The sequence below is a fragment of the Panthera leo genome, chromosome D3 (assembly GCF_018350215.1).
Source record: "Panthera leo isolate Ple1 chromosome D3, P.leo_Ple1_pat1.1, whole genome shotgun sequence".
Lineage (NCBI taxonomy): Eukaryota > Metazoa > Chordata > Mammalia > Carnivora > Felidae > Panthera > Panthera leo.
The window spans coordinates 65,089,303-65,101,994 of record NC_056690.1 but is presented as its reverse complement, the minus strand read 5'-3'; the positions used below and the strand labels follow the sequence as shown (position 1 = coordinate 65,101,994).

The 12,692-nt window shown below is 38.1% G+C and overlaps 2 long non-coding RNA genes across 3 annotated transcripts; one reads left to right on the top strand and one right to left on the bottom strand.

The window, feature by feature from the left end:
* Nucleotides 1-587: 587 nt before the first annotated feature.
* On the bottom strand, nt 588-8,469 carry LOC122203599. Of its 2 annotated transcripts, none has more exons than XR_006195262.1 (4): nt 8,387-8,469; nt 8,171-8,309; nt 7,297-7,374; nt 588-970 (listed from the first exon to the last, which is right to left on the bottom strand). It is a non-coding gene; the product is annotated as an uncharacterized LOC122203599 (long non-coding RNA). The 2 variants fall into 2 exon arrangements; XR_006195261.1 differs by lacking the exon at nt 588-970 and adding an exon at nt 6,982-7,030.
* Nucleotides 8,470-10,874: 2,405 nt separating this feature from the next.
* On the top strand, nt 10,875-11,397 carry LOC122204184. Its single transcript, XR_006195538.1, has 2 exons — nt 10,875-10,962; nt 11,067-11,397. It is a non-coding gene; the product is annotated as an uncharacterized LOC122204184 (long non-coding RNA).
* Nucleotides 11,398-12,692: the final 1,295 nt, after the last annotated feature.

Genomic DNA, 12,692 nt, shown 5'->3' with positions numbered 1-12,692 from the left:
AATTATTTGTAATGTGAATATATGGAAATATTAGAAAAAATAAATATTTTTATACTTGTTACTTAACTATAGTTAAATGCCCATAAAGGACACTCCTAGGGACTTGAGATGGGTGTTGAGATGCCTTCCTAATACTCCCAAGTTGGAAATGTTCAATGGATATCTACATAGGTTTATCCTCCAATAACTCGAGATTTGAATGGAGTTGTTCCATGTATTTTTATTCTATCTTGGACCTTACAGATATTTAATTACAGCAGTATTCTGACTTTTGCAATTTTATGCTCAGTTTTTGATAATTAACAATAAACTTAACAGTAAACATTTTCTTAATGTTGATTCAAAACCACAACACTATATTTCACAGAAATAATAAATCAACAGCATTATTTATTAGCATTATCTACATTCTCACTTTTGTATTTCTTTTTAATATAATTCAAATAATTTCTCTTCCTTGTCCTTTCCATAGAAGGCAATTCACCGTTACCTACAGCTCTCTGTGTAAGATTGTGCTTGAGCCAAAAAAAAAAAAAAAAGATTGTGCTTGAGCCTTTGGAATAACACAACATGAATGAGATGCAGGATTTAATTTCAGGAGAACAACTGCCCCTCTGTTCTCAGAGACATGGTTTGTTGTATCTAAGAAACCACTTTATGTGGAGTTCACAGCTTATAATGGAACAGCGTACTAAGTGCTCATTTTGTGCTCAGCATTGTGCTAAGTACTTTTCATCTATCATATAATTTCATTCTCAGAACATCCCTATGAAGGAGATATTAACCCCCTTGAGCAGATGAAACAACTAAGGAGTCTTCCCTGTTTGATTTGATTGGGGGAATCCCCATCCTATCCTTCAACATTCTAATGTAGCTGTCTTCACTCATGTCTTTGGGTATTTATTGAAAACATATTTTTTTGTCCATCTCCTGCTTTGTGCTGAAGCTGCACCAGGAACTGTGCCAGGAGCTGCAGGAAACAGAAGAATAAAATTCAAACCGTTTCCCCAGCATTCAAAATAAAGTTTTATGTATTATTAGGTGTCACAAAGTTCCAAACAGTGACATCCTAAAATCTTCATGGCTTAACACAATAGAAGCTAATTTATTCTCACCCCAATGTTTAGTGGGCTGCCTTCTACATGATGATTTTAGGATCCAGATTCCTTTCATCTGGTAGTTTTGCCATTTTTTGTGCTTTAGAATTTTTAAATTCTGGCTGGCAGGTTGCGGGGGTGGGGGGGGGGAGGTGGACAGGAAAGATGGGCTAAGCCAGGTCATGATATACATCATTCTATTCTATTGACCAGAACTCAAAGCATGGCCCTGTGCCATTTCAAGTGTGGCTGGAATAGGTAGTCTCACTATGTGCACAGAAGGGAAAGGAATGGACAGTGGTGAGCGTGGAACACTCTGTCAATCAGCCCACTCTTCTGGGTTTCAAATATCCCTGCAATTCTCCAGAAAACACTTGTCCCTGCCTCATGGAAGTCAGCCCAAAAGATCCATCCATTCAGTGCATCAAACTCAACATGCAGGAACTCTGGATCGTGCACGTCCTACCCATGAGGTCCCTGTGTGACTCCCTATGATCTGGTGACTTATGTACTCTAAGGACAAGTTTTCTGCCCTCCCAACCCCACTGACACACCAACCCAACCCTCCATCTCCAATATACGTTGTAAAGGAGGAACAGGATAATGACTATAGTAAGTCCCATCTACAAAGTTCCCCAAGAACTACGAAGTCTTGCTGGGCAGTCCTTGTAAAGGGAAAGTTTTGGATCAGACCTTAATTACGCATCTGGGAGAAATTCCTTTGTGCACTGTTTTTGGTGGCTCCCTTTTGAACATTTTCTCTGAACATATGTGAGGTCGGTGTTGGGGAGTTTGCCCTCCTTGAGGGCTGCCCATCATTTATTGCTTATGGTGCCAGTTTGAGAACTCAAAGGTTGCTTTAAGTCTGAAGTAGTCAGTTTTATTTCACAATACATTTTCCTCAAAAACATGGTAATCTTCAGGTCTATTTGCTTCTAGTCACTTCCATGTGTTAGTAGCCAACCCTCAATCTCTTTTCTAGTGATGAGTCTCAAACCCAAATTCTTTCTTCCTCCTCTCATGACTTTCTTTGTAAAGTAAATGGACAGTAAGCTTTAGGGTAAGGTGGGAGAGAGGACCTACATCCTTAATGTGATCTTTAGGGGTTGTCTGAGATTCTTTGAGTTACAAATAGAAAGACACATTGGGCCTTGCTGATCAGCAAGCTTTCCTTTAAAAAACAAAACACAGGGGCACTTGGTTGGCTCAGTCGATTAAGCATCCGACTTCAGCTCAGATCATGATCTCCTGGTTTGTCAGTTTAAGCCCCGCCTTGGGCTTTGTGCTTACAGCTCAGAGCCTGGAGCCTGCTTCAATTTCTGTGTTTCCCTCTCTCTGCCCCTCCCCTGCTTGCACTCAGCCTCGCTCTCAAAAATAAGCATCAAAAAAATAAAAAAAAAAACCCAAAAACACAGCAGATCAGAACAAAACTCAGACCAACAACAACAAAAAAGAGACACTGGCAAAGTTTAGAACAGGGTCATCCTCTAGTGCATGAAGTGACTGCTATTGAGCCAGTGTCTCTCACCTGCAGTGGGAAGGATAAGACCCACCTTGTCTTAGTTAAAAAAAAAAAAGCCATGTGAAATAAATGAACTTGTGGAAAACAGGAAGACATTAACTGAATAATTCTGAAAGCCATTCATTCTCATTCATTATCATCTTGCAGCATCTTGTAAGCCTGTAAGTAAAAAGTTACCTAGTCGTCTTTGCAGGAAAGAGTGAGTGTACTAATTCTTACTGAAAGCTTCTGGAATATTCATTCCTTTCGGTTAGTAACTCACAAATGGAGCCTACCATTCCTCAGTCTTGCCTTCATGTACCTTAAATTGCTCTCCCTGCTAAATTCCCTAAGTTCTGCCATATTTTTATATAATTTTGCATTTTGGCATACGACAGACTTTTGAAAGATAGCACTTGAAGACACTGTCATCTAAAAATGCATTATAAAAGAAAAAGGATTTTACCAGATGACCTCTAAATCACATACACATGCATTGGAAGTGAATGTGGTTGAATTCATGGGCTGCATATTACCAGTTGCTTACTGGGTTTGCTTTGGGCCCTGTTCATAAATCTGGGAAAGTCTGGGTAGGTGGTCGTATGAGGGCTCAAGGAAGTATAGACAGAAGTGATGGAGGTGATGGAGAATTTTACATTTCTCTGGAAATCATCCCAGAGATGACTCTCCTATTTTTGAAAAACTATACAGCGCAATAGAAGCAACACTGATTTCAAAGTTGGTAGGTTTTGTTTGAAGACCAGATCTGCTATTTATGAGCTATATAATCCTGAGCAGTTTACCTAACCTCCCTCCAGCTCATTTCCCTCATCTGTAAAATGTGGGATAATGATGATACATTCTTCAGAGCATTATTAGAAGGAACAAATGGACTAATGGATGGGAAAGTGCTTTTCAAATGGCAAAACATTTTCAAATATGAGTAGTTATTATAATTGGCCCTCAATAAATGCTCTTTGAAAATAATGGTCACTTTCTAATCCCATTATTCCTTGAGGGATTGTGGATAAAGAGCATTAATCCTACAGGAACGGGGCTTGTTGGCACCTTCTCCTACTCAGCTCAGAAGAGTTGTGGAGAAGTGGGAGCAGGACTCACCTTAACCTGGCACTCTTTCTCCAAGTACTATCTTACCAGGTTAGAACTGATACAGAATACGGTATCAGTATGATGAAGTGCAAAGAGCATTGGGCTGAGAGCTCCAACACATGCTTTCATTTCTTAATTATTTCTTTCATTCATAGATTAATTCATCTAATATTATTGAGGGTCTATGATTTATCAGGCACTGTACTAATTTGCCCTAACTGTGTAGCTGAGTATTTTCGCGCCCTTTCATATTTATAGGAACTTGGGAGTCATTAAACTATTCATGTATTGGTTAACTCAGCTGCCCATAGTGATCAGCCGTGCCCTGTCTTTCTCATATAGTTTTTATGAGAGTAGCTTGGAGACTGCTTTGCAGAAATAAAAAGACTAGACAGTTATGAGGTGTTAGTGTCTTACTGGCATTTTTTGAATAGCCATTGGCATATAGCCTAGCTACTGTGCTTAGGTAGGACAGCCACAAAAGAAAGCTGATCATAAAGAAAGAAGGAACCTGGTTACGGTTTAATGACATTTTGTGGAATGCTGATGACTGGACCAAATATCTCTTCATAATTGAATACGGTGTGAAGCTAAGGCCGTGAAAAAAGATGAAACAGTGAATTCAAGGAGAGCAGGAATAGGTGTGGGAAAATGGATGTGGTGATGAGTTAGTTTTTAACATGCTGCTTCACAGAAGTGGACAGGCAGGCAAGGCATGTCTGATCAATACTGTGAGAACTTTGACATGGCATAACAACATGAAGCTGGCTTTGGTAGTTATATTAGTGAGCGTTTATACCACGTTTTTTCAAGGTACTTTACAACACTCAATTGGGTAATTCCATCCCCACAAATTAGGTCAGCATTGCTATTTCTCTCTTCTCCCCCCAATCCCCTCCTTTTCTTAACTAGCTGAGGCTCTTAGTCACCAGGTCAAACATTCAGCCCTCAGTTATATGTGTCCCCATGAAACAATACATTGGCCTTAAAGGACAGACATAAGGAATGAGCCCGTGATGCTCTAACATCTTTTCAATGTTAGATGCCGTCTTACTTATTAAACCTTAGCCTATGGAGAAATAGTTATAATACCTTTAAAGAGTCACTTTCATGCCTCTTCTTGGCTTCTAAAAAGAAGTAAACCAGTTATCTTCATACTACATGGACTACTAGAAAAACGCTTGGATGTGTGACCCAGACAGTGTGTTTTGGTGTGGGTCCTGCCACATATTAGTCTACTAGAAGTGATCATTTCAACAAGTTACCTGCAATCAACATACTTTGAAGATTTCTAAGCTTCAGAGTTCACCTTTGTAAAATGTGAATAATAATATCTGGACTGCTTTCCTCCCTGGTGATTTTTGAGAATGACATAAAATCATAATTTAGAGAAAACTGTATGGACAAATGTGCTAACTTTTATTGGTTAGCAAGGTTTTCATAACTAGTCAAAAATATGGCAACTGTATAGTGTTACCATCTCTCCTCCTGGCTTGTGGTCTGACATTGCTAATTGATCATGTTACTTTCTCCCCTCCTGAGCTAGGCCTTAACCTCAGAATCCTTTTTAACACAGCTTTCTTAGCTACCACTACTGACTAATTGAATTGGTACAGACAAGAAAAACATTGTTTGAACCCAAATCTAAATCTCTTCTGCTATTTGTATTTATTTTATGTTATTTTTAATAGGTTATATATCCATATGATTCTAAAAGTATTTTTTAAAAAGTGAGCAATCTTCCCTAGTCTTCTTGGTTTCTTCTATTTCTAAAATAAAAATTTCATTCTCTGGCTTATTTATATGCTCTGATAAATATTATCTCAGGAAAAGAGAAAAATACAGCTAGATAGATCAGGAGGTGTAAAGTTATGAGTCAAGACAATTCATTTCATTGTAATTCTTGGTAACACCTTGCCTGGGAAATCTAATCTGTTAAAATCTAATTGTTTAGCCTATATCCCATACTAGGTAAACTCTATGTAAATAAAAAATGCCCTTGAGTACAGTTAAATTGAATCTAGGTTCTCATGTGACTCGGCCATGTTCCAAATATTAGCTTCTGTTTTCAGCTTCTGAATGTCTTTCTAGCTTGAAATGAACAAAGAAAATTCATAGAAATAGTATTAACATCACTAACACCTGGGATGACTAAAACACTTAAGATCTTTTTTTTTTTTAACAGATTTTTAACAGACTCTTTTTTTGCAAGGCTGGACTGGAAAGGCAGGTAGCCAAGGTGAGTGGCTGAGAAAAATTCCCATGTTCAATGGGGATGCTTTGGTAAGATTTAGACCGATGAAGCAGAGTCAGTGAAAATTCTAGCATACAGAGATCCATTTTCTAACTCTTGATTTAAAGGCATATCATGTGAAAGTGATAGACTACTGTGTCAGGCTGCCTGTGGCAAACTTGGTATTATTGCTATCCCCTTCTATGGTGTCTTCTGCATTGTTGAGAGGAAGTGAGAGACTTCTCTGTGGTTTCAAGTTAGAGTTTGTCAATGAGAGATGTTCACATGTTATTTGGTAACAGGAAAATAATGGGATGTCACTATTCTTTGGAGGTTGTTACAGCCAGATTCAGGGGCAGATGAATTACTGAAGGTTAGGTCTTGGTGAGATGTAGAGAACTCACTTGGTTTACTTCTGAGAACTGAGAGATTTGGGACAAACTTCTGAGGGATTTTTGAGAATTGAAACAGTTCTCCAGAAAGTTCTTGAAACTCTCTGTGTTGGTGCTTCAGGTAAGATCTTTAGGGTCAGCTTCCCCAAACTGTGCTTCTAAGTTCTTCTGATAAGCCCCTATTTCCTGATATATTCTTTATACATGGAATAGAGTGGCTTGTATTTTTTGAATGAATTCTAACTAGTAGATTTTTTTTTCAAATTGGTTCTGGGATAATTAAACATTAAGGATGAAACTGTCATATTGATTCTCCCATAGGATTATAATTGGAGGCAGTAACAACTTCAGTGCAGGTGGAAGATGGGTCATAGTCCATAATATGCAGTAGCAAAACACTTATTTATTTACATTATCACTTCTAATTTCCTGGAGTTATGTATCCTCAGGAGGCAAGACTTTGGTAGGCTATGTAGCAATAGTAATAATAGTAATAAAACTTCATGGTGGAAATAAATAGTATAAGAAATGTGGAATAGAGCCAGCTTCTTTTGAGTGCAATGTAAAGCTTGGAAAAAGAAACTCAATACCATGGTTTTAAATTAGTTATTCAAGGAATGGGATAAAAAACAAAGACTATGACTTTAGTTACAGTCTTGAGGAATTCTTTATTTCTTGTAGCCACTGGCCAATATTTCTGAAACCCAATAAAAAATATAATCCTGTGAGTGGGTAATTTGAAATTCAAAGTGAATGTGTAGACTTATCAGGTCTCTTATATTAAAGTTACAGCATTTACCAAGAAGGAATGGAAACTTGAAAATCATGAGGAGAAATCTGGGCAGATTTCAATGAATTTAAGTATCAACACCCCAAACCTGCTGGGCCTCCCTTGCCAGCAGAAGCATCGCTATTTTTTTTCCTACGTGACCACACCATAGTGATTTTAATTCAGGTACTCACCTTGCAAGAAATGCAGACTCTCTTTTAGACCCATGGACTACCTTTCTTTACTTCCAGAACCATAATTAGACTTAAATCCTAGTAAAACCCAGGAGGATAAGAATAAAGCATAACTTATGATTAGAAAGTTCCATATACCCAAGAAGAATTTCAATATTTTGTTAATTTATAGTGGTTTGTATGTAGAAATAGATTATAGGTGTTAGACCAGGGAATAAAGAGTTTAAGGTTGAACTGGCATAATCGCAGTAGAAAGTCATAGCCCCTGACCCAATTCTCAGACTCAACTCCACAGATCCTGTGATTCTTAAGTAAAGGAAAATTTGTGACCATAGTGAAGAAGGACTCTGCTCCAACATTTATATCATGTATCCTCCTCCTGCTCTTCCTCAGATTGAGTTGTGGTCATTAATAAATGTGGTGATGCACTGAGGAATACCTAGAATTCTGAGTGATTTCTTGACATCTAAATTAATGCCAATTCTAGAGGATTCAAAATGTCTTTTTAGTCTACAGAGGTAAAAAGCAGAAGCTTATAAAGGTAAAACAATGGCGTTTTGGCTTAGGTTCTATTTCAAAATAGGTTCAGTGATACCCCAAACACCACTAGTTATGTTCCTAGCTTCTGAATGAGTAGTTGGAGTAAGCACACTTAGAAAGTGGCAAAATCTTCCATGTTGGCTTCCTGACCTCTGGAAAGATAGGTACAATAATAAGAACCAAATGGTAGTTTGGTAGAAACCCATAATCAATATAACACACTAGGAAAAATTTCAGAGATTAGTGATATGTTCAGAGATTTGGAATATACATTCCTGCCTTGCCCAAAAGAGATAGAATTTGGAGAATAAATGTCAATTTTTGTAAACTTAACCAAGTGGCTTCATCAGATGTAACTGCTCTTTCAGTTGTAGTTTTTGTTATTATTGTTTTGCACTTGAACAAGCCAATTAAATCGCTGATGTCTGGCATTCTGCTATTGCTGCTTTGGTGATTATTTTTATCTTCTATACCTGTTAGCAAAACAAGAAATTCTATAAACAGTTTGCTTTTGCTTGGCATGGATAACAGTATAGCTTCTCTGTCTTACCTCAAATGATACCAACTCTTTGTCACAATTTAGCATGCAGGGACCTTGATTCTCTCACCATTACACAGGGAATGATGCTAATCTGTAACATGAATGATATTACGGTGCTTAGAAATGGTGATCACAATGCAGCAAATACCCTAGATAGATGTCTTAGTAAATCATATGGAAGCCACAAAGGTGGAAAATAATGGCCGTAAAAATTCAGGTATCTTCCATTTTGAGGAAGTTTTTAGGTGTTTAGTGGTCTGGGGCATATTGAGATTTCCCTGAAAGGTGAAGAAAAAATTCCTGCACCTTGTACCTATCACCTCTAAGAAAGGGGCACAGCATCTCTGGGCCTCTGCATTCTAGAAATAACAGATAGACATGAGTGCATGCTAATCTGACCCATTTATCTGTTACCAGTATTGAGTTGGGCCCAGATAAACAAACATAAAGCTTTCTAGAAGGCAGGAGGTGCTCTGCTTCTTGAGTTATAGGACCAAGTAGATCCAGTAGTGCTCAAAGTGTCTTTAGGAGATAGGGGATACTATGTAATATCAACAGGAGAATCATGCCCAAATCTTTAGGAAACTGGACAAAGTTATGCTGGGATTTTTTTTTTGGGGGGGGGGAACGGGGGCACATACTATGATTCTTTTGGAAAGCAACTTCTGTCTTCTACAGGGCTCTGGCAGAGATAGACACTTAATCATGGGATACTAAATTGCTGTGTGACATGATCTACCTTTAATTGGTTACTATGTGACTTTCAAAGTCATTAATCTGGGCATACTCAGAAACATGGAAATAAAATATACATGTTCAGGCTTGATAAGACTCTGAATACATGATTGAGGTATATGAGTATATGACTAAGACTCTCAGTTAATTTATTTTTTATTTTTTTAAATGTTTATTTATTTTTGAGAAAGAGAGGTGGGGGGAGGGGCAGAGAGAGGCGGAGACACAGAATCTGAAGTAGGTTCCAGGCTCTGAGCTGTCAGCACAGAACCCAATGTGGGGCTCGAACCCACAAGCTGTGAAATCATGACCTGAGCTGAAGTTGGATGCTTAAGACCCAGCCACCCAGACGTCTCTATCTCAGTTAATTTTGCTGCATAGCAAGGAACCTCCAAATTTAACAGTTTAAGGGGTGCCTGGGTGGTTCAGTCGGTTGAGCGTCCGACTTCAGCTCAGGTCATGATCTCACACTCTGTGAGTTCGAGTCCTGCGTCGGGCTCTGTGCTGACAGCTCAGAGCCTGGAGCCTGCTTCAGATTCTGTGTCTCCCTCTCTCTCTTCCCCTCCCCTGCTCATGCTCTGTCTCTCTCTGTCTCAAAAATAAATAAAAGCATTAAAAAAACTAAAAAAAACCCCAAATTTAACAGTTTAAGATGCAACCATTTATTTATCTTACATCTCTAACGATGTATAGATCACGTAAGTCTTTATCTGTGGGCCAGCTTCACTGATCTTTCTGCTGGGTTTGCTCATATGTCTTCTTCTGTCACCTGGCAGCTGAATGATCTAGGTTGGCCTCAGTCACCTGTGTAGCTGTTCACAGGTCATCAGCTGGAACATTTGAGGTGACTTTATTATATATCTCTTATTCAGGCTAGCCCAGGATTTTTCACATGGAGATTACAGAATTCCAAGAAATACAAGTAGAAGCTGTGAGATTTCTGGAGGCCTATTTTCAGAACCAAAACAAAGTTATTTCTGCCACATTCTATTTGATAGCAAGGATATTAAGTTAGCCCAGATTCAAGAGATGGGAAAATAGATTCCACCTCTTGATATTAGGAGCTTCAATGTATCATTGCAATTTTAACAATGTACCTAGACTTTCATGGTACTTCTTTTTGCCACATTAATAACTCTTCCTCAATCAACATGTATGGCTTCATGGGAAGTTCTCTACTTCCAGACAACTAAGGAAGAATAAAATAGACCTGCTTTATAAATAATTCTGCACAGTATGGTAGCACCACCCAAAAAATGGGTGAGTGAGTACAATGGCCAGTCTCAGGAGAGTAGTTGAGGATAGTGGTGAAGAGAAATTCTACAAGCAGGCAGAAGTTTGAGTATTTCACTTCTTTGTTCACTTTTTCTATAGGAAAGATGATCAAGGATACACATTTATTCAGGCATGATTAAGCTAGGTGGTCATGCCCTTAGTAGGAAGATCAGAATGTTGGTAATAACAAAGTCTGTGGGAGAAGTTGGTGGAAAGGTCTCACAGAATGCACAGAAAATATGGCGATATTTATGTCCCAATAAATGCTCAGCAGATAGTAACTCCTGGTAAGAGGTTCCCCAAGTTCAGGTGGCTGAGAAGACCTACGCTGCTGTGTCAGTTAGCCTCCTTCCTGATACCTCCGTTGTTGCTCAATGATTTCATGAACAATGGGCCCATAGTGGCAGGGGTGGAGTTATATATGATGTCAACAATATGGCCTTTATTCATTAAGCCTGATCTGTCTGCTACATAGCTGAATGCCAAACCTGCCTATAGAAAAATCAACAACGAAACCCTTATGTGGTTTCAAACAGGTGATTAGATTGAACCTCTTCCCCACCAAGAGTAACAAGGTATCTCTACTAAAATAGATGTAGCCTAGGTTTGTATTTGATTTCCCTGCCCTCAGTGGAATTTCTATAGCCATCATTTTTTTTTTTTTTTTTTTGACAACCAGTCATAGAGTACCCTGCCAGGTAAAGATTCATCAAAAGCTGAGGTGCTGAATGAGGACAAAGGAAACATGGAATGTATGGTGTAAGAAGGAAATTATTAAGTCAACCCTGGATATGTGATCAGCATCAGAAAGGAGAACTTTGGAGTTATGCATATTTTCTTCCTTGCTTTTATGTACTTTACATGTTTACCTATCCTTTCCTCTCACTTTCCCAATCTGCGATTTCTAATATATGTTAATTGTAGGTTACCCTATAATTCAGGGCTTATACAAGATACTAATGGAAATTTTGTCTGAGTCTTAAAATGAAGGCCATTATTGAAAGATGAAAGGACATATAGCGTTTTGTGTCTACTTTTTGGGCAAAGAGTGAGCAAAAGTTGATGATTGTATGATATATAACTGCACTGTGACAGGTCAAAATGATGCTAATACTTTATTTGAAGGTTAAAATGGGCAAAATGGGCATGTAGGAATGGATGCTGGGTTGACAAATGGTGTCATCTGTCTGTAGTACCGCACAGTCTATTGTCAACTTGGTACCAATATCACACCCTTCTAAGGTCTCTTTTGCAGAGGAAAATCCAATGTCTGCATTTCCCAGGATCTTTTTTCGTATATAATTTTAGTTTAGCATTTTCCACTTACATAGATTTGGGAGACAAAAGAGAAGGAGAAGTCACAATTCTCTGGAGATCATTGCTACCAGATCTGTGAATAAATGTGAGATCTGCAGGAGTTTTCCGGTGAGTTCTTCAGAACTACTGTTTACTGCTGCAGATTGAGATTGTTGGTGGGAGCTTCAAGGAGACTCTTGTGGATTTAATGGAGTTTCTGGCAAGCTCTTATAAATTGTATTTTGGGGATTCAGGCTGAAATCTTCAGCTTTGTCTTCAAGGAACTTTGTTCTCCAAGCTCTTACAAAAGCTGTATAAGCTCATAATTCTTATATAAAATTCTATATTTCCAGAATGGCTTCTATTTTCTTCCCTGAAACAATTGGAAGGATCTATAGTGACTCTTCAGACTGATGATTACCAGTATTGATGAAAAGGAGTCTGTTAGTATAGTTTGTATCCTATAAGGGAGAACATGCATAACAGCAAATACTCTACATTTAGTAAGGTTTTCTTAAAATTAATTTGTATTTAATAAATAGTAATAGAGTCTCTACACATTAAAATACATTGTTGAGATGCTACTCATTCAATTTACTCGGAAATGAATCCTTGTATTTGATCCTTGTCTCTCTTAGCTGCCCATGTAACACCCCATCCCAGGGAAGAGAAATAGAAGATTGTGTATTTGAAAACTAATGTTGTAGCTCAATATCGTCACCTTTTTGATAAGAAGTTTGAAATTTAGGGAAAGTGATAGCCTTTGATTATTCAGCTAGGACCAAAACAAGGGCATTCTCAGTTATAATAGAAGACAGTTTCCAATAAAAAGTATCTCTAGCCAAAAAAGTCATAAGTCTACAATTCTTTACGACTATTTTTCCCATCTCTGAAGATTTCTTTTGGGCTAAAAAATATTTTTGAAAATGCAGACACCTTGTGAAATAGAGTAGAAGTATGTTAGTTACACATGCTTCTATGTAATGATTTTCTCTCCAAAACTTGACTT